Source organism: Camelus bactrianus, chromosome 8, assembly GCF_048773025.1.
Source record: "Camelus bactrianus isolate YW-2024 breed Bactrian camel chromosome 8, ASM4877302v1, whole genome shotgun sequence".
Taxonomy (NCBI): Eukaryota; Metazoa; Chordata; class Mammalia; order Artiodactyla; family Camelidae; genus Camelus; species Camelus bactrianus.
Genome location: NC_133546.1, coordinates 94,455,808 through 94,480,584, shown reverse-complemented (window position 1 = coordinate 94,480,584; position 24,777 = coordinate 94,455,808). Strand labels below are relative to the sequence as shown.

General features: G+C 40.8%; 1 protein-coding gene across 1 annotated transcript in view; it reads left to right on the top strand.

Annotated features, from left to right (window-relative positions):
- LOC141578437 (uncharacterized) overlaps positions 1 to 9,384 on the top strand; it is a 511,397-nt gene extending 502,013 nt beyond the window's left edge. The window contains exons 22-24 of the mRNA XM_074368867.1: positions 1,195 to 1,380; positions 3,859 to 4,083; positions 9,282 to 9,384. The gene's annotated coding sequence lies outside the window, so the exon portion shown is untranslated. The remainder of the gene's footprint in view (positions 1 to 1,194; positions 1,381 to 3,858; positions 4,084 to 9,281) is intronic.
- Positions 9,385 to 24,777: the final 15,393 nt, after the last annotated feature.

Here is a 24,777-nt window from a genome sequence, read left to right as displayed (position 1 = left end):
TAATTGATTGATTTTATTTTGCTACCCAATCAAACCAATCAAATAAAAACCCCGGTGTTGACACAGTTGGTAAGCCCTCCAGAATAGGGTCACTGTCTTCCTTGTGTTTCATTTGTTTGGTCACAGTGTCTGGATAGTGACTTGCTGTCCAGCAGTTTTGTGAGGATATGGTGCTCGTGAATCATTGTAAGGACAGAATTTTGACAACAGACTGTATTGGTCATTTCACGAGGGAAAAGATAATATAGAAATACTGCTCAGATCTATTTTAAAATTAAGATTGGAATGTTGAGAAGAGTTCAAGAAACCATACAAAGATCTTTTTCACTTATTTTAGATCTATCTTAGGCACATTATGATTACATAGCAGAGTAACTTATCAACTAGATTTGACAAGAGGGGTGTATTATTGATTATTTGTTTTAGTTGAAATATTCTACCTGGGAAAAAGTAATCAGTGCCCATAAATGAACAAATATGTTTGTATTTCTATGTAACATGGGAGCAGACTTCATATGTTTCTATATAATATATATGACTGTGTGTTTTAATCTGTCTGTCAGTGTATTTATAGTTTTTCAGCAATGTTCTAACTTTAGAATTCTTCTAAGAAAATCACCCCCGATTCTAGTGCAGTTTCTACTGTGTATCCTGTCTTATGCATGGGATTCCACTGTCTCCTCAGTGAGGAATTTCCTCCCCTACTGAGGTAGTAGCAGAGTTAAAGGAACTGTGATTTCTAGGCCTTTGCTCTCCATGTGTTTGCATTTGGCTGTCAATCGCGATTTTCCCTTTCTTGAATTTTCATTGTTCAATTAGAATTTTTGAAAATAAGTGTTAATATGTTGTATTTGTCTCCCTAGAAACTTGATGTGTTTGTGCTTTTCAGTTTTCAATTTCTTAAAAATGTAAATGCACTCTTGTTTTTAAGTAGTCCTTTTTCACTAGATATTTGTTTACCTCTTTATAGTTAAAATACATTTTTTCCAATGAATGAATCGGTGTGCATGTTTTAAAAGATACCTTACTTTTTATTTTCCTTATTATAACAATTATATTCATTCTAGAGAATTTAGAAAATAAGGATAAACACAGTAATAACTTAAAAATGGCCTCTAATCTCACCTAGAGATACAGTTGTAAAGTTTCAAATTGAGAATTACAAGTCCTCTCATGTTGTTCTTCTTTTTCAAGATCGTTTTGGTTACTGAGACCCTCGAATTCCCATATGAATTATAACAGCAGCTAATCAGTTTTTGCAGAGGAGCCAGCTGGGATTGTGATCGAGACCACGTAGAATATACGGATCACTCTGGGGAGCACTGCCATTCCAAGAGCACTGTCTTCTGATCCAGGAATGTACGTGGCGTGTCTGTCCAGGTATTTAGGCCTTCTCTAATTTTTTTTCAGCAATGCTTTGAGTTTACAGAATATTATTTTACTTTTTTTCTTTGCCTTTATACTGAGGACAAGTGTGCAAGGTACCGGGATCAGAAGTGTATTTTAGCCCCGCCCCTTGCTGCCAACATGGTCGCTGCTCTCTTGCTTTGCCTTGTGTACAATCTTGCACAAAATAGGACCTCAGTAACTCTCTCTTGAATGAATGATTATATGATTGAAGGATGATGCTTGAGAGTCCTTGTGATGATTTTTTCCTCCAGCCTTTCCCCAATTCTTAACTATGCCCTTTCTCTTCCTAAACTCCAGCCTGGTTTTCAACCTGCCTGTGACATTGATTTTCCCTGTCTGTAGACTCTTCCTTTCACTGGTTCACGATAATGTTAAATGTGGGCTGTGGAAACTTGCTAGATGTCAAGAAAGAGCAAATCCATTGCATGCTAGTATTTTTACAGTGTGGTATTTTTTATCGATTGAAATTAAATCAGGCTGACCCCCTGAGCCCTCCCGCGAGCTCTTTTCACTTTCCTACATCTGATACTGCTCTGGTTGCTACATGTGCCCTTCCCCCAGCCTTGGTTTTTGGGTTGAGTAAGTCATCATCAGTGGACCACTCTCTTTAAAAGATGAAGAGAACATTGTCTCCTTCTCCCTGGTTGGGGACTTGGATGAGATGAGATACCAGATAAATAATGGAGCTCCACCTCATTCTGACCCCCGCTCTTTCCGTTCCGTTCTCCAGAGGAAAAGAGTACAATTCAACAGTATAAAGCTTGATTGTGAGCTAATGAGATAGACAAGACAACCGAAAATTTATTAAATATCCTTTCATGCCAGAAACAAATGTATTATACACACAAAAACACATAAAGCACGGTAGTACTGTGGTTACAAACATGGGTCTGAGATCGAGTCCTGCTCTGGAGTGACCAGTCCTGTGAGATGGAGAACTGGTAGGTCGGCTTAGGCTCTCCAGGACTGGTATTCTGTCCTGCAGAGATGGGGCTCGCTAGGCTTCCCTCCCCCTTAGAGGTGCTGTGGGGTGTAACTGTCACGCGTGCACAACTGCTCGTTCCTCGTAAGTGCAGGATAGCATAGATTTTGCGGTGATGGCTTTATGACCGCCCCGTGTAGACTCTCAGTGCTCCAAAGGGATGCCTTGTGGTTTGGAGATGGGATTCTCATTTCTGTAAATACCCAAGGATTGTGGTATTGGGCCCTGCTGATTTGAATCTATTCTTTAGAAAGTACATATTGTAGATATATTTTTCAAGCATGTGTGCTTTATTTCTTTTATTATTTATAGTTCTACCCTCTCATCTCTTGGTGTGACTTTTCATGGAATCCAGGAAACAGTCCTAAGCTACCTGCCTCTTCACTCTTCTCCGTGGTGGTTTTCTTCCCTGACTAAAAGAGGGTTTTGCACAGGAAATTTTATTTGTTCCCCTTTTCCTGGAGTCTCTCTTTCGGTCTGCCCATCTCTCACCTGTTCATCTGTCCATTTATCTACCCACTCATTCTTCTGACTTGTTCCAAAAAGCATTTCAGGCAGCTTACAGAAGAACAGATACCAAATAAACAGGTTAGAAAATTGGGCCAAGTTCAAACTGTGAGGCTAGGAGGCGAGCCTGTGTGATGGTTGCAGCCATGAGACACACGTCTCTGCCTGTGACTTATAAGATCGACAGCATGAGTGTACCTGATGCTCCCAGCAGACACAGGGTAACAGGGTTTGTGGGAGATGCTCACTGGCTGTGAAATAAATAAGTGGCTCAGGAGAAGCCCAACCTTTCCAGTTACAAAGGCTTAGGAGAATATTTTGAGTGTCTTCCAAAATCAGGGTATTGCATTGTTTCTTTTGTCAGAGTTCTACGTATAGTTGGTTACATTCTATACCTGGAAATTTCTCCAGAACTTCTTACCAAGTGAGTGCCATTGCTCGGGAATGGGGTGGTTCTGCTCATTGACGGGGGTTGGCCAGAAACCGAAAATGACAGCTTCAAAGGAGCCTGGGATTTGTCAGTTATGTTTTGTCAGTGCTGTAGATTTCAGGAAATGCTTTCACACTTTCTCTCCATCTGAGGCGGCAGCGTGCTCTCTTAGCAGCATCAGGAGCTCAGAGCCACGGGATGTTGGGGGCGGACTGCACTGCCGTCAAGACAGCCAAGCTAGTCACTGCAGGCGTGGTCCTTTCACATAGTGCATTTCATGTTCTATAGTAGAAGGTTTCAACAGGGAGTTAATTAACTGAGTTAATTAACATTTAATAAATATGAAGCTTTGATGAAAAGTCTGTTATAGGCAGAATATAAGTTGTGAACACTTTGAAAACGGTTTCATTACAGAAATTTCAGTAGGGAACATAAACAGTTTATCTTATTTATGCCTCTCTTTTAAAGTAACACAGAAACAAGGCAGAAAAGGCAGAGGATGATTTCTGTTATTCCTCTCGGCTTGCAGGTGCCCTCACATCCAGTGGCATCCATCCAGACACCAACACTGACACTGGCCATGCTCAGAACTACCTCAGCCCTGAAGACATAAGTGACAAATAGAAGGGGGCCGCGCCCTGTTACAGCAGGTGCTCTCACTTTGTGGGTCCTTATGTAACTGCGCGGTGTTAATCAGGATCGCCCGTTCTACATTGTGTGGCGCTGCTGCGGTGTCTCCTAGTTATTTGTTTCTGTAAGTACTCGTGTATTATTCTCCAATGTGTGTTACTACACATCTAAAAATGCTTTTTACAGATGAAAAATAATGTATATTTAATATAATAAGTCTGAAAAAAGGGACAAAAGAGGCTATCCAGGTCCCACTACTCAGAAATAATAATGAACACTTTAACATCTACTTTCTGTTCTTTTCATCAGTGTGTATCAGCTCTGTCATAAAAACCAGTGAGCACTCTGTGCCTGTTTACTGTGTGGAGACCTCCATTTTCCATTCGGCTTATTACATGTTTTTCTACAATATTCTATCTCCCCTGGCATGATTTTTAATGACCAGTATAGCATTATGTCTTGTGGAGGCATTGTCCATTTTACTTCGGACTTAAATAAACTTTTAAATTCCAAGTGTACTTAACTGAAATACTGAAAAGAGAACTGTGGTGGTACCGAAAGAGCCCTACCTCCCTTCCCCTTATTTCCTGAGTGTAAAAGCTGTTGCCAATATGGTGTATATATTTCATGACCTTTATGCCTATGACATATATATATACCCATACATAGATACATACATACATATGAGAAATCTATGTATATGTGTGTATATATGCTTTTTTGAAAAATAAGGCCATACTATATGTTTTCTGCAGCTCGCTTTATTCACTCAGGGGTATATCATAGACGTCCTCCCACTCCAGACTCACCCGGTCCTTTCAGATAGACTGGAGGGGTCTCCTGATGTGCAGGTGTGGTCTCTTGTGCAAGGACACCATTGGTGGGAGAGTGCTGTGGACAAGGCCCTGGGCCACGGGGAAAAGCCGGCCCCCTCAGTGCCCACAACTCGCCGTGATTTACCGCATCATTGTCTTGATGGTGGACACTTAAGTTTTCTCCATTTTCCACTGTCAGAAAGGATGTTTGACTGGCATCTTTCTTTAACAGACATTCCTGTGATCTTGTATGAGCATGCCTTTAGTTAAGTCTTCTGGAAATTTAGTCCCTGGATGTGACATTTATGTTCATCACAGGCTACTTTCAAGTGACTAGAAATTCCTTCTCCAGTGTGGAATGAAAAATGTAGAATTACTTATGTAACCAATTCTCTATTGCTGGATATGATTTCACTTCAGCTTTTCTTCCCACCAGTGTAACCACTACATCTATTTGAACTGATTTTTTTTTTAAACGAAACGATTCCTAGAAGAGGGGTTGAATCAGTGTGTACACACGTTTTCAGAGTTTACATATCCATTGACATGTCATCCTCCAAAAAGGTCGCTCACAGTTTTTTCTCCCACAGATGGACACTAGCTACAATATCTTTTAAAAATATTTACCAATAAGATGAGCAAAAGTGCTTTTTCATTGTTTTAGTTTGCATTTGATGACCAGTGAGGTATTGAGCATTTTTCACTGATTAGCCATCTGACTTTTGAAAAGTGAATGATCCATTTTGTCCTTTGCACAAATTTAAGTGAGGAAGCTTCTTTTTGCTTTGTGACAGCTCTTTGTATGTTATGAACATTAATCCCTTGTCTTCATCAACATCTATCACAGAGTTTTTCCTTGTCATTCCTTTCGTTTCATTTTGTTCAGTAGGTTTATATTTGTTGTGGCTCAAAATATTCTTAAGATAGTAAATGTCTTCCTTTTGGGTTTTATCTTTGTTATTATTCTTAGAAATACTTTCTTATAATGGTATAAATCTCTTATGTAGGTTTATTTAATGTCTAAGATGGAGATGATAATAGTACTTGTTATAGTGAGGAGAAGTTGAATTAATGTGAGCAAAGAGTTGTATTTGCTGTTATTAGTATTTTAATATTTAAACCACTATCTGTAATTTTTTTGTGGTCATTATGACAGGAATAGAATTTGTTCTTTCCAGGTGATTCTCTGATTGTCCCAGGACAATTATTGAATTCACAATTTGCTCTTTGATTTGAAATCCCACATGCACAAAATACTTATGTACACTAGAGTCTCTTTTTGAGCTCATGCTATATTTCTGTCAATCATACTTCCTTACTCCAGCGCCATATCTTACATATTGTAAAAATTAATTATTATCTGACAGTGCGATATTTTTTTGTTCTTTTCTTCCATCCCAAACTTTCTTGGCTATTATTATGACTTTATTATTCCTAAAGAATTCTAAAATATTTTGTTCAAGTTAAAAAATGTCAGATAAGAGTATTCATGGGATTTTTATTAAGTTTTGAATTATTTTTAGGAGAACTTCCATATTTACAAAACTGTTTTCCTCCATGCAATATGTTGATGTCTCTACATTCACACCTCTTATTTACCCCTCAGTACAGTCCTGTAGTTTTCTCCATGTACAACATGGGCATTAATTTTGAGTTTATTCCAGATTATTGTTGATGTTTTTCTTAATTTTGTAAGTGAGAATTTTTTGCTATTATATTTTTTAACTGTTTAAACTGACACCTAGGAAGGCAGATTCGGTTTGTAAATACTCACTTTGTAACAAATCATTTAAAATTGTAAGTATTAAGTAATTGTTCCAGGATCCTTTCTTTTGTGTTTTTAAATATTTGTTTCCAATATTATCAAAATGGTCATAGCTAAGAAGTATAGGTGTGGAGACTGATGGAGAGAGGTAGTGTGGCTCATGTACAAACTGTGAGCACTTTCAAGGCTGCCTTTAGGCTGGAGAAGCCCCAGAAGAGCCCAGGTTAGACCAAGGGTGGCTTTGTATGCACTTGAAAGCCAGCTTTCCTACCTGTATGGTGAAGCCTGGTGGGCGTGGCAGGTAGATGATCAAGGTCTGATCAAGGTCATTGGCTGCACAGAGTGCTGTGTCTGTGAGAACTGGAGTCCATCGCCATGGGAAATGCTTGGTGCCAGGAACACTGCAGGGGAGCTGGGGAGTCTGTTTGTTAAGGATTTTCCAGTCCTGGGAGTTGGAAGATCAGACTCTGCATTCAGATCTGAGTTTGAATTCATCCTCTCTTGTTTACTGGTCCTCTGACTTTTGTCAAGTTATCTACCCTCTTTGAACTCCTATTTTCTTATCTCTCAAAATAGGAGAATTACGGCCTGCTGCTAGAGTGTTTGATCAGGATAAATGATTTGTTTCTATAAGATGCCACGTACAGTCACAAGCTCAGTGAGAAATGGGCTGTCACCTCTTCATCTGCAACTCAGTGCTCGACAGAACATCGGGGCAAAACCAGCCCGTAATTTGTTTGTGATGCAAGTAGGAACAAAATTAATGTCTTGCCTTTCACTTGCAGTATTCTTACTCCTTTGCTTCATTTACTTCTTTCCTCCTTTCCTTTCCCCTCCTCCACCAAAAGATCCTGAGACTCTCTCAGAACACTAGATTCAAATTACTTTAAAGGTTGTCTCATCCACATGAAATGACAGTAACTTAAAAAAAATCTGTACAGATCCCAGACGTCATTGTATTTGATTTACACACACACACGCACACCCACCCACACACACAATCAGCCTACCTACCACTTGCTGAGGGAGAAGGACCAATTTTTCTGAGTTTTCATTCACTGAGCGTGAGAGCAAAGTCTCTTACGCAGAATTTCACCTTGCTTAGTGCATGGTGTTTTTAATTGGATTTCTGCTTTGTGGCCATAGAACTATTCTTATAGAAGAGAGGATGTGGAGACATAGACATTCTGCTGAGATATTGGTGTCAAAATATTTGAGTTGGAAAGGACTTAGGACAGCATAGAGTCGTAACATTTTATGGATGAGAATCCATGATGGTGTAACTTGGACAAGAACCCGGGTCTTCTGTCTTCGTGTCCACGTGGATGAAGAGGCAACAGGGAGGGAGATGGCAGGGATACTTCTTGCTTGAGTTCCAGGGTCTTGCTAGTTTTCATTGCTCAGCTGTCTTTAGTTTAGGTCCGTGTGGCCTCTCATGGGAAGGTCAATCTGTCCTGAAAGACTGAGTTTCTAATCAGCAAAAAGCCCTGGACCCACTCATATTTCCCAGAGTTTTTCTGCTGTCCTGCTGACAGTTTATATAAATGATACCTAAGAAACTACTGGATATAAAATCCTTATTGTTATCATTTGCCCTCAAGTTCCATAGGAATGGGGTGCTGTCTCAGGCTGTCTAAGGCTAGATCTGAACAAAGATAGGGTGATAGGCTGTGCTGCTGGACCCTCCCCAGTCGAAAGGGATTTCCACCTTAGTTTTTAGAATCAGACAGATGAGTTCAAATCTTGCCTTTACCAGTTATTAGCTTTGTGAACTTGGGGAAGAAACTGTACTTGTTTGTGTCCAATTTTCTTTATCTGTAAATAAGTTCAGTATTTATTGTAGGGTTTTTGTTTTAGAATTGAATGAGCTAATTTCCTCATTTATACCTAAAATACTGATCGCGTGGTTCTATGCTGGTGCCTTGGTAGAAGATTACTAAGGGACTCAGCAGTGAGAATGCAGGTGGGGGACCCCTGGATCATAGAGCTTATATTCCAGGATATGCTTGTAAAAAAACTGGATGTGCAGTGGATTTTTAGTAAATGTCCATTCCTTTCCTTATCCACATTGATTGTGTATATATCTTTGTACAATATATGAACAATTTTTTATTGCAATTTAAATACCTTTGTAGTATTTAAATTATGTAGCTATAACAAAATACGTGAAATAAAATGATTTGTCTTTTATTTTCTTTTCAATATGCAAAACAAAATAAAATAGAAAAGAAAAAAAGGTTTTGAAGGAGTAGAAATAATTTTATTTCTGTGGAATCAATTCCCTATGTTAGGTTTTTTAGTTGTGTTGTTAAACAGCATATAAAATTGATAGGTTGTGACTTCAGTGTTGATAGCTAGGTGAGTGTAGTTTATTTTTGTGGTTGTCTTTGATGAATTATTTGAACTAGATCATAAATTATGTGCATGTTACATATTGGAAACGAGGAAAGAGTGGAGACATACTACCTCCAATGCAGTCATCTTGTTACCAAGTCAAAACTCGTACTGCTTGCTGTATGACAGGCCAATAAATCGGGAGATTGAGGTGTTGGAGCAAGGAATAGTGACTTTATTTGAAAAGCTGGCAGACCCAGAAGATGGCTGAATGACATGCTGGAGAACCGTCTCCCCCAAGTCAGAAATCAGTCCGCTTTTATACTAAAAAGGGGCGGGGATGTGGTTGGTTGTTGCAAACTTCTTGCGGTACGAATTGTTTCTCCTTGGAATTCTTTGTTCTTGCAGCTGTCCACGTGGGTCAAATCATGGTGCCCCTCTTAAACCTCCAAAAAAAACCAAAGTTGATTTTCTATTTTGCAACTTGCCATCTCAACATAAGTGCAGAAGAATTAACATCGTGAAAGATCAGAGCCCGGATAATAGGCTCTCCTGGATATTTCAGGCTAAAGGCAACTTTCTTTTACAAAAGGTACAGAGCTACCAAGTCTGAGCCTAGAAAACAGCAAAGGTTTAAAGCCAAATGAACAGATCTAACATGCAGTCAAATTTATTCTTTTCTATTACAATTTCTTTTCCCACCACATAAATAATTTTAGTAAGAAACATGAGCAATTTTTTTACTTTTGCTTCTTAGTAATGGATAAGTGGGCCAAATACATTTATGAGAGCAGGGATGCTGTGTGGGCATTGGGGTCACAGCAAACTCTTGTTGGGGGTGGTCGACTCTGCAACATGTCTGATGCCCCGTGGGTGTTGGTGAGGGACCCCATAACCAGGGGTTCTCTTCAGGAACCAGCATATGGGCATTGACCTCTGGAGACCTTTTTCAGCTGCCGGAAATTTTTTCAGATAATGTGACTGAAAAACCACTTCAGCTGGTGATAATTAGGGAATAAAGGAAGAGGAAAAGGGCTTGGATTAGATTAGAATAGAAGGACAGAATATCAGGGAAACTGGGGGCTTGGCAGTGGGTCCTTGGGAGAGAGGGGAGCAGAGGTGGGGAGGGGCACGTCTCTGGAACCAGCTCCTGCACCTGTCCCAGGGCCCAAGTCACACAGCTTTAAATTGGCCTAGGACGCTTTCCTGTCTGGATGTCACCCTGGGCAGAACCTTGAGAATCGAAGGTAAGGGGTGGGCAGCACTCACCTAGGGGATCACTGAGGACTTCGTTCAAGCCCACGGTGCCTTTTCTGGTCATGTGTCTTCACTTGCCCTTTATCTTAGGATCTGAGGAGCAGGAGCAAGGAACGCAGGGAGAGATTCAGGAAGACATCTGACTGTGTTAAGAGACGACAGTCACAGCCACACGGGGAGCGAGGACACTTGCAGCAAAGTAAAACGACTTCACAACTATTGCATCAGAGCTGCAGGTGTGAGAGAGCCTAAGCCTGTCTCAGAGTGCAGGGGACAAGTGGAAAGGAATGGTAAATTTCCACTGACAGTTGAAATTTTGTTAAATAGCCTGCTACTGTTGCTTGTATCACTTGAATGAATGCAGGCATATTTCTATGGGCATTTATATGTTCACTCAAAACCACCAGCCACTCTTGCCCCCATCGGGGATGGGCTTTCTCAAGCACAGTGTACCTCGTGCTTGGGTGGGCCATGCTGCGGGTCCTCACCTGGGGCCGGGCTGCTACAGGGCACTGAGTCCCCGAGGCACGGCCTGCGAGACACGACAGGAACACCTCTGCTCTTGACTGAGGGCCTCCGTTTCCCCCTGCAGTGTAAGAATGCTGGTGACTGAGTTAGAAGCATGCTTCGAAGCTGTCCATGTCCTTGCCATCCAGAAGCGGAGCCTGGGAGCTACCGAATTTCTCCAGAATGCGGTTTACATTCATCTTCGACAGGTGAGTTTATGTCTTTTTACAAGTGGAGGAATTACTGCAGTTTTCCTGGAAGTTACTCACCACTAGTCCATCTGATTTTTCTGTGCTTGGATTCAATATGGCATGCTAAAAATTCTGGAGTCAGATCTTGAAACCCTGATGAAGAGGATTATTTTATTTCTTTATATGATAGTATTTTACTTACAAAATTCAGAGTTTTCGGTTCTTTCAAAAATTTTTTGGGGGGTTGGAGAAACAACTTTGCTCTTACCATCTTTGTGACCTGTTGCTTTGTGCCTCTCCCCTGTCTTCTGTCACTTCTGAGGCGGTTCCATTTGTGACCCTGTCCGGGTTGTTCATGGTATAAAACATAAAGTCTGTAAAACTACAGTCCCATTTACTCCGAAGACATTCCACAAATACTACTTAAATCTGGGTGTGGTTTTAAGAAGACAGAATCATTAGAACATGTAATTGCAGGTTGCTAGTGCAAAATCCCCAAATCAATAGTCTAGCACAACATCTAATATCTTTCTAATCTACCTTGGATTTGTATGGATAAGTGAAGCAGTTTGCTAAGAACTCAAGACCAGGGTTAGAATACAGGCTGGTGTAGCTTAGCAGGTCCTCCCAAGCTGATGCTCTGCCAGAGGGCGGGTCCTAGGGGAGAGGGCGTGTCCTCCCCTCCCTGAGCTGACAATTTGATGGGCAAGACCTTCATCAGGTGAAGAACTTGAATTTCTTCCAAGAACAGTGGGTTTGAAATCAGTCCTAAAAGCGTGGGAGTGACACAATCCCATTTGTCTCAAGTAGGGGAGAGTGGCTTTGGAGCCACTTGGGAGACTCGTGAGTCCAGGTGGGCAGTGTTGGTGGCTTCCACTTGACCGGTGGGATGGTCAGTGGGTAAAAGCGAACAGATTGAAGGCAGGTTTAGATGGTAAAAAGGAAAGGATGAATGCTGTCTGTGAAGGTAGGATGGAGGAAGGAACAGGTTTCTGGGTGGATTAATGAGGTAAGTGATGGTCCTGCTGTGCTCTGAGGAGGGAAAGCTGTAGAGGGAGTTCTGGGGGATAACTGATGAGTACAGCTGTGGGTAAAGTGAAAGGCTGTTAGATGTGTGGTTTGGGAGCTCAGGTGAGAGCCAGTAGTGAGTAGGGGGAGGGGAGAGAGACTTTCAAATCACTTTGTCTTGTGAACATACAAATAAGGATGAGTAATGACACACTTAAAACCTCTATATTCTGTATTTAAAGCCCAGTAACATTTTGCTATATTGACTGCAGAGGTTCTTAATTTTTTTTTTAAGAGAAATAAAATAAATAGAAACAAAATAGTGGAGATAATGAACATCTTAGAGTTGATGTGTGTCCTTGTATGTATTTTCATACCTCATCTGTTTATAACCATAATCTACAAATAGATCGCTTGCTTAGCATAAGAGTTAAACAGAGGGACGTGACACACAGTGTTGGGGCTTGAAGCTGATCTTCTCGGGCAAATTAAGTCACCTCTCTGTGCCTTAGTTGCATCATCTGTGACTTCCCCCGGGCCCCTCATCACAGCTGATTTCCTAGACTAGATGTTGGGAGGGAGGCTGCTGAAGGGAATAAGAAGTGGCAACTTCTAGGGATATTGAAGAGAGAGACAAAAACAGATTAAAGCCGATAAACTGAGTAAAAATACCCTCAAAAGAGAAAGAATCCCGCAGTGTTTTGAGCCCCTTAGCGTAAGGGAAACAAAATCAGGTAGACCCAAACTCTTGAGCATGTGAGTATTGTGGGTGGGTGGGTGTCATCAGAAAAGGGTTGAGAAAAGGCCTTTTCATTTCCCTAGACGTTTCCAGTAAGGATGGGGAGCAGAAGAGAAAACCCCCTGCTTCACAGTGGAAGCTGCTGTTTTGTGCAAAACTGACCAAAGTTTGGAGACCAGTCATCAGTGGTGCTGGCAAATGAAGAGACTTCGGGATTGGGTGGGGCACTTGCTGCGACTTCCAGGTGACCTGCTGGCTGGGGGCTGTGAGGCGGGCAGTAGGTTTGCAGGGTGACCCGGGCATAATCCCTGGCTCTGAGGCTGCTGGTCTGACTAGCCAACCTAGGCACCCGCAGTCCTAATGGGGCAGCTCGGGATGTGGCCTGGGACACCTCCTGAGCTGAGGGTGAGAAGAGGGCTTCCCTGAGGGGGTGTCATGCGGAGAGTGGGAACGTGTTCCTGCAGGGGAGGAAGAGCCTCTGAGCAGGGTGCTGGATGCACAGGCAAGACAAGCCTGAGCACGGAGGCTTCTGGGAGCCAGAAGTCATACAATGGCCAGAATCGCCTTGTTCCTGCGAGACTGCAGGGAAAAGATGCTGAAAAAGTAGGCAAGGGTCAGACCCTGTGGTGTTTTATGAGTGCCAGTAAAGGACTGGTCCGGCAGGCACGAGAGAACCCTGTGGGCGTCCCAGCTGGGGCGTCACGCCGGAGGGAGGAGCAGAGTTATAGACTTTGCCACTTATTAGCTGTGTGACTTTGAGCAAGATCACCCCACCTCTCTATATATATATCTTCGTCTGTAAAGTGACAGAGTGACAAGCTTGTGTAATCAGAAGGCTTAGTTTAGCTCTGATCCTCTGTGTCCAGTCCTGTCAGTGCTGCCCTGTGAGGTTCTGCAGCGGCTGCTCTTACCCTGAGAAGGGAGGGCGTAGAGGGACATTGTAGTGCCCGAGGGCAGGAAGGGGTTGCTTTAAAAGCAGACATGTTGCCGCCTGCAGCTGCAGGCCTGCAGGCAGTTTGGTTGAAGGTCCTGCAGGGGACTTTGGAGGCCTTAGGTCGTGGAGAGTACTTTGGACGCCTTAGCTTTGTCTTAAGTCTTGTTTTCCCTTGCGGACCGGATTTGCCTTTGCAGATTGATGCTGAAGATTTGGGCTTCTAGCAAATCTGTTTTCAGAGATGGGTATATACGTAAAATATCGTATAAAATAAAATGATTTATTTAACGTGTGGGACTTCGCAGCTGTTGGGAACAGCTCTGTTTTCCTGGTTGTCACGGAGGACACCAAGGGTCAGCAGAGCGTGCGGGAAGTCAGGTAGCCTGCAGTGCTGCTGCGGGGTGTTCTCCCGAGTAGAGCACTCTGCTGAGTTGACTCCTCTGAGTTTGGTTGCCAGATGAGCAGACAGCAAATTAATGAGTTCTGGTGGGATTCTATAATGACAGGAAGAAAGAGGAAACCGTAGTTTTTCCAGACTAAAACAAGCTTTTGTTTCCTGATCCAGTGTGTTCCATTACAGAATTGATGAGTTGTGTCTATTCTGGGACTTCATTGAAATAAACGTTCAGCCTAAATGATAAGAGTTATGTTTTATTTGGCTGGAGGACTCGAGCCGTTATGGCAACCTCTCAGATCACTCTGAGGGACTGCTCCCAAGAGGTAGGGGAGGAGCTAGGATATAAGAAGTTTTACAAGAAAGACCAGGTAGTTGGAACAATAAAATATTGCTTGTTATCTAAAGAAAACCAGATATCTCAAGATCAAGTATTTAGTGCTTTTCTATGTATGGGAGGAAGCAAACATTTGTGTCATTGAATTCATCCCTTTGGCAAGTACCTAGCTATCTAGGGCCAGTATCCTGTCCTTTCTTACTCTGAGTCCGCTCAGAGGGCACCACTGTGAGTGGCTGAGAGGCTGGGCTGCAGGCATGCACTCGTTGGGGGTGGCAGCAGCCGCTGATGACTTGGTTTCAGCATTCTTTGTTTACTGACATGGTTGCAGTATTTTCATTCACAGTGCTCCCCCTTGGTCCTAAATTCTGCCAATGTTTTGAGAGACATTTCATGACCAATTTTGTCCCATGGTGCTAGGATGGCTCAATCCTAGTTCAGGTGAAGAATCTTCTGAGTTGCCATTCAAGGTGTTAGTTTTTATCAGGCCCTGTTGATACTAAAACTTCTCTGGATCACCTGTCTTACTTGTTTGTTATGATCCAGGAAGTGTTTTCCCTTCATTGCTCATTCCCATACCTAGAATCACACTATTACAATTACTTTATTCAGGGTTATAAATTTTATCTATTTCTTCAAGATGTTTAGTCATCATCAATTTTGTAGGCCTAGTTACACTTTGGGAAATGTAACAGACAATTTTATAAAATAGATAGGATATAAGTAATACAGCTAGAAACGTTAATAAAGTCACGATTAAGAATTTAATAGTCGGGAAGTTGTATTTTGGGGTTAAAATTTTGCTTGTGTTTCTGATTGAGTTTGAGTGATCTTATGAGAAAGTTCATATTTATGGTCAGTCTCAGAGCAGGTATTAATTGGTCAGGTGAGGTCTCCCACCTTGTAAGATCAACAGAGGCCTAAACAGAACTATAATTTCTTTTTAGAATAACGTTTCTGAGGGATATCTAGTTTGAGCCTTGGAGTAGGGAAACTCACAAAGGTAACACAGAAGAACTAGACATAGGTAATTTACCATAAACTTAACAATTGGAGTAGTTCATAATCAAAGGTAGGAGAAATTATCACAGTAATTTTTATGCAGGCCTGGTACGGTGTCTTGGGTCAGCTGTCTACCTCAGATATCGTCTTCTTCTCATCCTGGCCTGGTAGCTTTTTCTCCATTTGGGCATTGTTTTAAGGTGAGCAGTGCTCTATAGGCCAGTGCATTGCAGGGGCTATTTCTGATAGGAAATGAACCCGAAAGTCCGTTTCCTTCAACTTTGGTTTGTATGGTCTATTTAACAGTACCTGATAAAGGGTCCTTCCATTCAGGTTGGAGACAGTTCTTTAAGTCATGCCTGTTCCAGTTTGTATAATCCCCTGGCTGCAGGTCATGGGGCATTGGAACTTTACCCAAGGATAGATTAGTGAGCTTCAGAAACAAAGCTAGAGTATCCTATTAATAATTCAGTTAAACTGTACAGCAATGTGACATAACAGCAAGGAATGATTGGGAAGTGTGTTAGTAAATACGGACGTCAATTAACAAAGCTAGAATTTAATATCCACTAAAATATAATCTTTTTTCTCTCTAAAGTTACCCTCATTTTTCTCAAATAAAGCCATGTCAAGATTAATTGCTTTACAAGTTGTCTGATTATTTGATCATATAGGCTTTTTAAATTGGCTGTGTTGGAACTTTTAATTAGGAGTCTCAGTGTAGAATGTTAATAAGGTTTGCTAAGGCCAGGAAAGCCCCATCAAGGGCTTGTCATGGTTTTCTGCCTTACAGATTTAGGTAAATTCTTTTCTCTTTAAAATCCTTAAAATACCTTGAGATTCTTATATCTGTTAGGAGATGATCTTCCTCATTTGTCTGATAGAGCCACTGGGGACCTAAGAGTTTTTAGTCTATTGAGGGATCAGATAGAGAGAAAATATAACTGTTCCAAGTCTGATTACATAGGTATAATTTATCAAATTGCTTTGAATCATAGCTAGCTTAAAGAAAAGAGATTCTTTATGTCTGGGAAACAGGTTAAAAGCCAGTAGTATTTTAAACAAAATCAAAAATTATAACCATATTCACCAGTTTACTCAGTCCCATGTAACTAATACTTTTAATCACAGTTTTCATTGGAAATTTAAAATTTCTTACCCAGTTTAGTTCACTGCTATAGTTTGAAATTTATTAGAAATCAGTAAATCTCCTTGAAGAGCAAGCATTTTGCAAAACCATCAGAAGACAACCATTAACTGTCTATAAATGACAAAAGATTTAAAACCATGGTTAAACACCGTTACACTATAATCGATAAAGAAACCTGGTCACTATACCCAGAATTATCACTGGTAACATTTCAGATATACCAGAATTTTAGGGAGTCCATATAATTTCTACAATATCTATATTAATAATATTTTCTCATACAATATAACCTTAGAAGATTTATTATTCATTTGACAATACCGTGTTATTTAACATGCCAAATGAAATTTACTAGATTAAAATCTCTCTTTGGGATGTTTCAGGGGCCCTCTGTAGCATCCCAAACTTAACTGGAGATTAAAAGAACTTTAATTAGAAATTGATATTTGGGAAGCTTGTTAAAAAATTTCAGAACACTTGGTCAGATAAACATATAGATCACTGTAACGTAGTACTAATTCATTAACAAGAAAATGAGTCAAAGGTAATGGCAGAACAGATCAGTTAAGTGGTATAAGAAGTTTTACAATCTGTTACTGAAGGTGGATTAACATTTTAAGAAAATTTTTTACTCTTAACAGCGAGAAAACCAAATCTAGTCTTGTACCTGCTTACTTCTAAGATTCATTTACTTTGCCCAAGTTGATTCTAAACTTAGCCAATTCCGACCACGTATGAAACTCTTTCCTCAGGGTTCCTCTTCCACAAGCCTTCCATAGCTTTCTATACTCATATTAGTGTGTCCCTTATTTTCTCTTCCATTCAGAAGTAACCAGCTTCAGGAGAAATTCACTATTTTTCATTAACAAAATATAATTCCATTCTTATAATTTCCTTTACACATTTAACTTACTTTCCTAGGATACTGAGATCATTCCCTTAATAATAGAGACTATTTCAGTGTGGCATCATCCATTTATTAGTATTTCTAAACACCTTTATTTTCTCTTTAAGAGGAAGTTACATGTTAAGTAATTCATATTTCAATCTTATTTTATCTGAAAATGGCATAGCTATTTAATAAAATCCTATCATTTGACTTAATTTAGCACAACTCTAGAATTTAAAGATACCAAACATTTAGAGATTATCTTAAGCATACATTTTAAAAATATATTTTAAAAATTTACCCAAAGCTCTCATCTCATTTGCATTTAATTTACTTAAAATTTTACCACACCACATTACTGTTTTTTTTCTTGACAATTCTGCAACAGATATAACAGGATCTTATTTGACTTTCATTAAACCTAGGTACAGTAAAAGCATTATACTTAATATTGATGACTTTAAAGATGTCTATATTAATTAGAACATTCTTAAATTAAACAATATCAAATATTATCTTAATATTGAATATTTTCCAGTTCACCTGACGCTGAAAGTCAATTTGTTCAGTTTTTATTTTAAAAATACTTAATTTTCAAGTTCTTATGTTTTACGTCAATTAAGCAGATCTCTTTGACTTTGATTTTTTTTTAGCTGTAGAAATATCTCACATCAATAATGTGTACAAAGTCTTATACACAGACAAAAGCTAGAGATCTCATAGCTTCACTTTAAAACTTACTTATAAGATAGGTATAATAATAGTTGGAGTAAAGTGAATTTGCTTGCTCAAATCACTAAGGCTTGCTATTTATGAAACAGACATTTAAGATTTCTTGACAAAGTCTGAAGGACACGTCAGAGTTCTGAGTTCTAAAATGCCAAAAATTTCTTGGCCTTAAGTTTTATTTCATTGAGCTAATTAGGCTCAGTCCTAGGTCACTGTTTGCTGTATTTCCATTTCTGATCTGCAAGACAAAGACACAATCTTCCAATTCCCCAGAGAACTGCTCTGTCACCCAGACCCAATTTTCTCTCCTTAATTGGCATTTTTTTTTATCAGTGAGAAGAGCTGTAAACAAAGAATTCCATCTTTTAAACCCTTAAGGTTTAATTTATCATGTTTTCCAAAGCTTGCATAAGCCATTTAGTAAGGTCTCTTTTCCTTGAGTTATAAGTTAAACCCAGGGTAAACCTCTTATTATATTTTTTTATTAGCCACTGAATATTAGTTTTTAGTTTTACGTTATACTGGACGGCTCATGTAACTCTGTTGGTTTCTTTTACTTTGTTCAATTAATATTTTCTGAGGGACAGATTTGTGCCCAGACTTATAAAACCAAGAAGGGGAAGCGTTTTTCCATTGAAACAGATCTATCCCACAACATAATTAAGCAAAAGGTTTATATAAAGACCATTTAAATATACCAATTTTACAGACTTTTATCTCAATTTTATTAAATCTTATACCTTTAATTTTTATATTTATGTTTTAATCAATAATTCTTATTTATAGAAGGAGTGCCAGAAGCCATTTTTTTGTGTGTGTGCATTGTATCTAATTTTATAGAAAAGTCTCTAGGATGCCCAAGTTTCAGCCAAAGAGCTTAGACCCTTCTCAATTTTTAATTTGATTAATTGGTCTGTTGTCCCAATCATTGATCAAGTATTTCAGTCTATATATACATATATTTTAAACTGCGGCAAATAAAACGGACTTGTTTGAACTTTAATGTTGGGGGGCAGTAGGTGATCTCTTTGGCCCTTTATTTTTACTTTATGTAGTGTAGTATCAAAACCTTGTACCTAAATCCAAAAATGTCCATTTTATTTATCTCATTCAAAATAACCATATAAAAATTTTTATCCACTTGGGTTAAGCCCCTTATCTTTTTTTTTTCGACATTTTAACAATCCTTTTTCCAGTTATTCAACCTAATTAACATTAATTATTCTAAGTTTTTATTAGCATCCCTAGAACCATTTATCGGAAAGGAAAAACACAAATGTAGCTTTTCAAACCAGTTTTATTTTTTTCACTAAGTTCTTAGCTTAAACATTAGATATATTTTTCTACCTTTAAAATTTATTTTAATAGATACCAATAAAACAGCTGTTTATAATGAGATCTCTTTCAACTCTCACCAATTTAAAAGTTTTTCCAAATTAAAGGATCCATCATATGGCCATCATTTTATATATATATATATATATATAATATATATATTATTATTATATAATATATATATAATATATATATAGTGATTTTAAACCAATAAGATGAAGAGGCTCTTCCACATGAGAGTGGGGGTGTTGCCTAAATAAAATTCAAAGGTTTACTCTTCAAAAGCTAAAGGCCTTTGTGGTCCAGGCTGATGAAACAAAGTTTAAGATGGCAAAATATCTGACAATTGGTACAAAGAATTGCTTAGAATCCCAATTTATTTGCGTGGCCACCATATGTACACAATACTTGAACCTTTTGTATGGCAGAGTCCAAGGTTTCCTTTAAAAAAAAAGTAAACTTATATATACATACATACACACACTTAAAACACCCAGAGAAAGATAAAACGTTTACATTTCAAGGACACAGGAAGAGAAATCCAAGTTCCCCCTAACGGGAATTTTGTTTGTATAAGTTCAGAATTCCAAAAAATGTTTTTATCAGGCCTGGTTAGTTACATTCATAGTGAGGTTTTTTTTTTTTTCTAATTCCCAATTAATGCTGTAAGTTTTGTACGTACATAAACCTGGCTGGGGTAATAGTTGGAGGCTGGCAATCTGTCATTTTTTCTTTTCTTTTCTGTTTTTTATTTTTTTTGAAAGTTCTATACCACATTGTAAGGTCGGGTTCTCACAATAAATTTGCTAGTAAGATTTCCCTCAGGGACAACTCTATGGCATGAAGTCTTTGCCTCTACCACTCCTGCAAGATTCTCTGTCACCAGAGAAAGCTGTTACCAGCCAGGAGGAGGGTCCAATTTTTGGAGTTGAAAGATTACTCATAAGAGTTTTACTTTTATCCTGAAAAATTCAAAGGAGGTAACCAAATTGAGGAAAACATTAGACCAACCTCTTACCTAACCACTCAGCCCTGAACCCAGTGTCCTTCAACTTGGACACACTCGGGACGTCTCCACTGGGTGAGTATTTTCCTGGTATGTTTCCACCAGCCCCACATCGGACGTCTCCGCAAGGTGGGTATTTCCCGTTACCTTTCAACCAGGCCCCACCCAGTATGTCTCCACTGGGTGGGTAATTCACCACAGTATCTTTCAACTGGAGGGCCAGTTACCTGGAAACACAGCCAAATAAAACTCAGGATCATCAAACAATATGTGATTTCCGAGAACCAAGAGAGACTCACCCAAATTCATCTGGTCTCCCCGAGGAGGCAGATGGGCACAAAGGGCCACTTATGGTACCAAGGCTCCAGATACTCGGAGAGTTCAGGTGGAGAAAGTCTGCTCTGGGTCCCTTCATGGTGTCCAAAACTGTTGACTGAAATACATGTGCAGCCTAAAGGTTAAGAGTTATGTTTTACTTGGTGGGACGACTCGAGCCGTGATGACAGCCTCTCAGATCTCTCTGAGGGACTGCTCCCAAGAGGTTGAGGAGGAGCTAGGATATATAGGAGCTTTACAACAAAGACCAGGTTGTTGGAACAGTAAAAGATTGCTTGTTATCTAAAGAAAGCCAGGTATCTCAAGTTCAAGAATTTAGTGCTTTTCTATGTATGGGAGGAAGCAAATATTTTGGACTCCATGAATTCATTCTTTAAACAAGCACCTAGCTACCTAGGGCCAGTATCCTGTCCTTTCTTATTCTGTGTCTGCTCAGAGGGCACCATTGTGAGTTGCTGCAGCTGCTGGGCTGCAGGCCTGTCCTCGCTGGGAGTTGGCGGCAGCCGCTAATGACTTGGTTTCAGCACTCTTTGTTTACTGACATGGTTGCAGTATTTTCATTCACATTGTAGTATTTTCATTCACGGACTGATTATGGATAATCTGCAAACTTGGAAAGCAACCGAGATGGAATTACTGCAGGTACATTCTTCTTTAATAAGCCGTGTGCAAACATAAACATGGAGGAAGCATACATTTGGATTTGGTGGTGTAGGGAAGGGTTTCTGCACAATACAGGAGAAGGCAATGCAGAATTCCTTAAGTCCACCTTTCTTTTCTGTAGTGGTTTCTGAGAACAGTTTATGGTAATTAACCAACATTGACAAATGGTGGCACACATTGCATTTAAGAGCTGGCCGGCTGCAAACTTGTGTATTGGACAGGTGGAATTCATAGGCAAATGGTCAGGTGGATGGGAGAGAGATGGAGCCTAGGCCTGGGCCCAGATTCCGGTTTAAATCGGCATTTCCTCACCATACGGCCTTGGACTAGAATGCAACCTCTCTTAACCTGTTGGTGAATCTGTGAAATGGGCATGATAATATTCGTTTCTTCCTGGTATTGTTGTAAGTTCTAAAGAGTATTGTAGCACACATGAAGCACTTAACACACTGGCACTTAGCAGTGTTCACTGTGTGCGGCCGCCCCGCTTGGCATGTGTCAGAGCCGTAAAGGCAGCATGTGTCTGTTGAGGATGCACTGGTAGCCCCTTGAATAGGTTGTGAATATGGTGATTCCCTTTAATCTTGGTAACTCTGTGTGCCATGGGAAGTTATTTTCATGGACAGATGAGGAATCTCAGGGTAAAGAATACTGTGTAATTTGCCCAAAGTCAGACCATAATTTTGGGTGCAGGGGCCTCTGTTCAGCATGGGCCCCAGGGCCTTCTGCCCTCTCCATTCAGCACCAGAACCAGATGTGGGGTCGGCTGTTTCCCAGCCCAGAATATCGGTCAGGCCGCAAGACACACCTGGCTCTGCACTGCTTGAGCAAAAACTCCGGAGGAGAGGAAGTTACAAAAGGGATAATCATAAAAACAGATGACAGCAAACTGTGACCAGCACTGAGAAGGAAAGGAACACGCCTCGCAATGCAGAGCTGCGAGCTTTCCCGTCGGGGCTGCTCTGGGGGCGTTCATCTCAGCTAAACAAACTCTGCTGCTGCACCAAGGCAGGAAGGCAGGGAGCGTGTGGCCAGGTAGACAGGGCCTTGTTAATCATACACATTCCCCATTAAGCTGCAGCTGTCATGGGCACTTACCTAGTAAACAGATGTCTTCCATAATCATCACGCACTTTTCTTGGTAGTTTTATTGCCCCACCTTTGAGATGAGGTCATTGAAGCTGAGCAGTTTGCTGCATGCCCGTGATCACCATGGAAATACCCCCACTGGTCTTTCAACCTAGACTGGTGTGGCTGTCATGTCCCAGCCCTGTGAATGGCATCGTGTTGCTTCTCCCAAGTGTCCCAAATGACTGACATTGATATTCTTAATTCGTAGGAAATGGTATGTGACAATAGGAGAAAAAGGTAGTAAGAATTTGTTTGGAAAACTAGAACAAAATCCAATTCTTCCCCAGCTGGGGGAGGGTACCCTGTGTCACTCACCCCACTCACTGCGTGTCACCTCCTCCCTGCTGTCTCCGCATTCAGAAGCCACTCTGAGCCTTTGAAGAACATTTTGCCTCATGACACTGTTGACTAGGACCTGCGACCTCTCTGTCCCTGGTTAACTCTCTCTTCAAAGCCATTTAAATTTTTTGCAGGCTCCTCCGCTCAGATGTAAGAATATTCTCTTTCAACTTCTTGATGCAGCTCCTTAATGAAGATCTCGTGAAGGAAACTTAGTCAAAACCTGGGAGGTATGCACACAGTGACTGCAAACTCAGCACTTTATGAAGTTCAGAATCAGATTTGTGGGTGACTCAGGAAAGGCTTTTTTATGGTAACAAGGGGAAAGTGAAAGGATGCAGGCTGTGTGAGACTGAAACATCTCGGTCCCAGCCAGCAAGGCACCTGCGTTCAGGATGGTGTGTGGGGAGTGCAGAGTTCTCACAAAGAAAGAAGTGTTGGGATGGGAGGGAGGACAGTTAGGTACTTTACTGTGGAGGGAAAAAGTGGGTTAAGCATTTCCTGGTTGAACAAGAGGACTGTGACATGATGTGCTTGTATTTTGGAGAGAAGGGTTTTGTGGGGACAGGCCTAGGGAGAACGCTCTGTGGCTGTGGAGTCAGCACAACAGAGAAACACAGAACCGTGCAGACCTCAAGGCCCCTGCTGGGGAAGAGGCTGCCCTCCGATTCGAGCCCTGGGGGCAGCTTCTCTCCCTTAGCTGGGGCCTCAGAGCTCCCTTCACAACCCAGTCCTGTTGATACAAGGAATAAAATGTGAGGCATGAGAAGGGCTGTGTCCCAGGCTTTGGTTGAGCCCCTGGGTTGTGTCCCACCAGATTTTGTTCCTTGTCTTCATGCAGGAAAGATTTCAAGAGCAAGCCACTGTTGAGTAATGGTAGATTTATTCACAGAGACACATTGAAAGGCAAGAGAAAGTCCACGAGGTGTGGGGTTTGGGTGCTCATATTAAAAGTAGGTACACACTCCACAGAGTGTGGGCTTTCTCCGAAGAGGGAGAGAGAGGGATGACCGCGAGGTGGCGCTGTGTTGCTCATTTTCTTGGGCTTGGTGGTTTCATTTGCTAAAATATAGAAGGACCAGCCTAAGGGCAAGGGGCTGGGATTCCCAGGGAGTTGGCCATTTCCCACCCTTTGACCTTTTGTGGCTAGCCTTGGGACTGCCATGGTGCCTTGGGGCATGTTATTCACCATGTTACTATTACAATGGGTGTATAATGAAGCTCAAGCTCTGCTAGAAGTTAAATCTCTTCATCCTGAGCCTCAAGGCCTACTGGGGGTTGAATCCTTCACCATTTTGTTGTTAATTGCTGTGGCCTTCCTTGAATGGCTGTGCTCTGCCCCTTCCATCCTGTCTCACTGTGATGACACAGAGAGAGCAAAGGCCGGGCCCTGCCTGTGCTCCTGCATTTAACAGCAGGAAGTGTGGAGTGGGCTTATGATGACTCTGAGTGGTGAGAAAGATGTTACAGATTTTGCCACGTGAGACATGGGGACCTGCCAGCAGCCATCACAGATTTATCTCAAGGACATTATCGCTTGTGTTGTTACAGAAACAACAGGCCAGCCAAGAAACATGCACTGAGATTTATTACGCCGGCGGGCTCAGAGGGGCTTCTGTTCCGAAGCTCTGAGCACCTCCAAGACCTGCACATGAGGTTCTATAGGGTTAATTACAAGTAAGGGGCTATTAGCCAATAAGGCTCAAACAACAAAAAGCAAGGAATCAGTACACTGAAGCTTATGAATTTGGAACAGATCACTTTACTGACAATTGTTGACCTTGGATTTACGAGTTAGCTTATTAGCCCATTCAACTGACACTAAACTTCAGATTTACGAGTTAGCCCAGCAATACTTAGATCAGGAAACTGACACTTATCACACTTAGATTTGTGACTTAGCTCGTTAGCCCAGCTGGGCTTTTCCTTCACAGTGTCATTCATCTTTTCTATATTT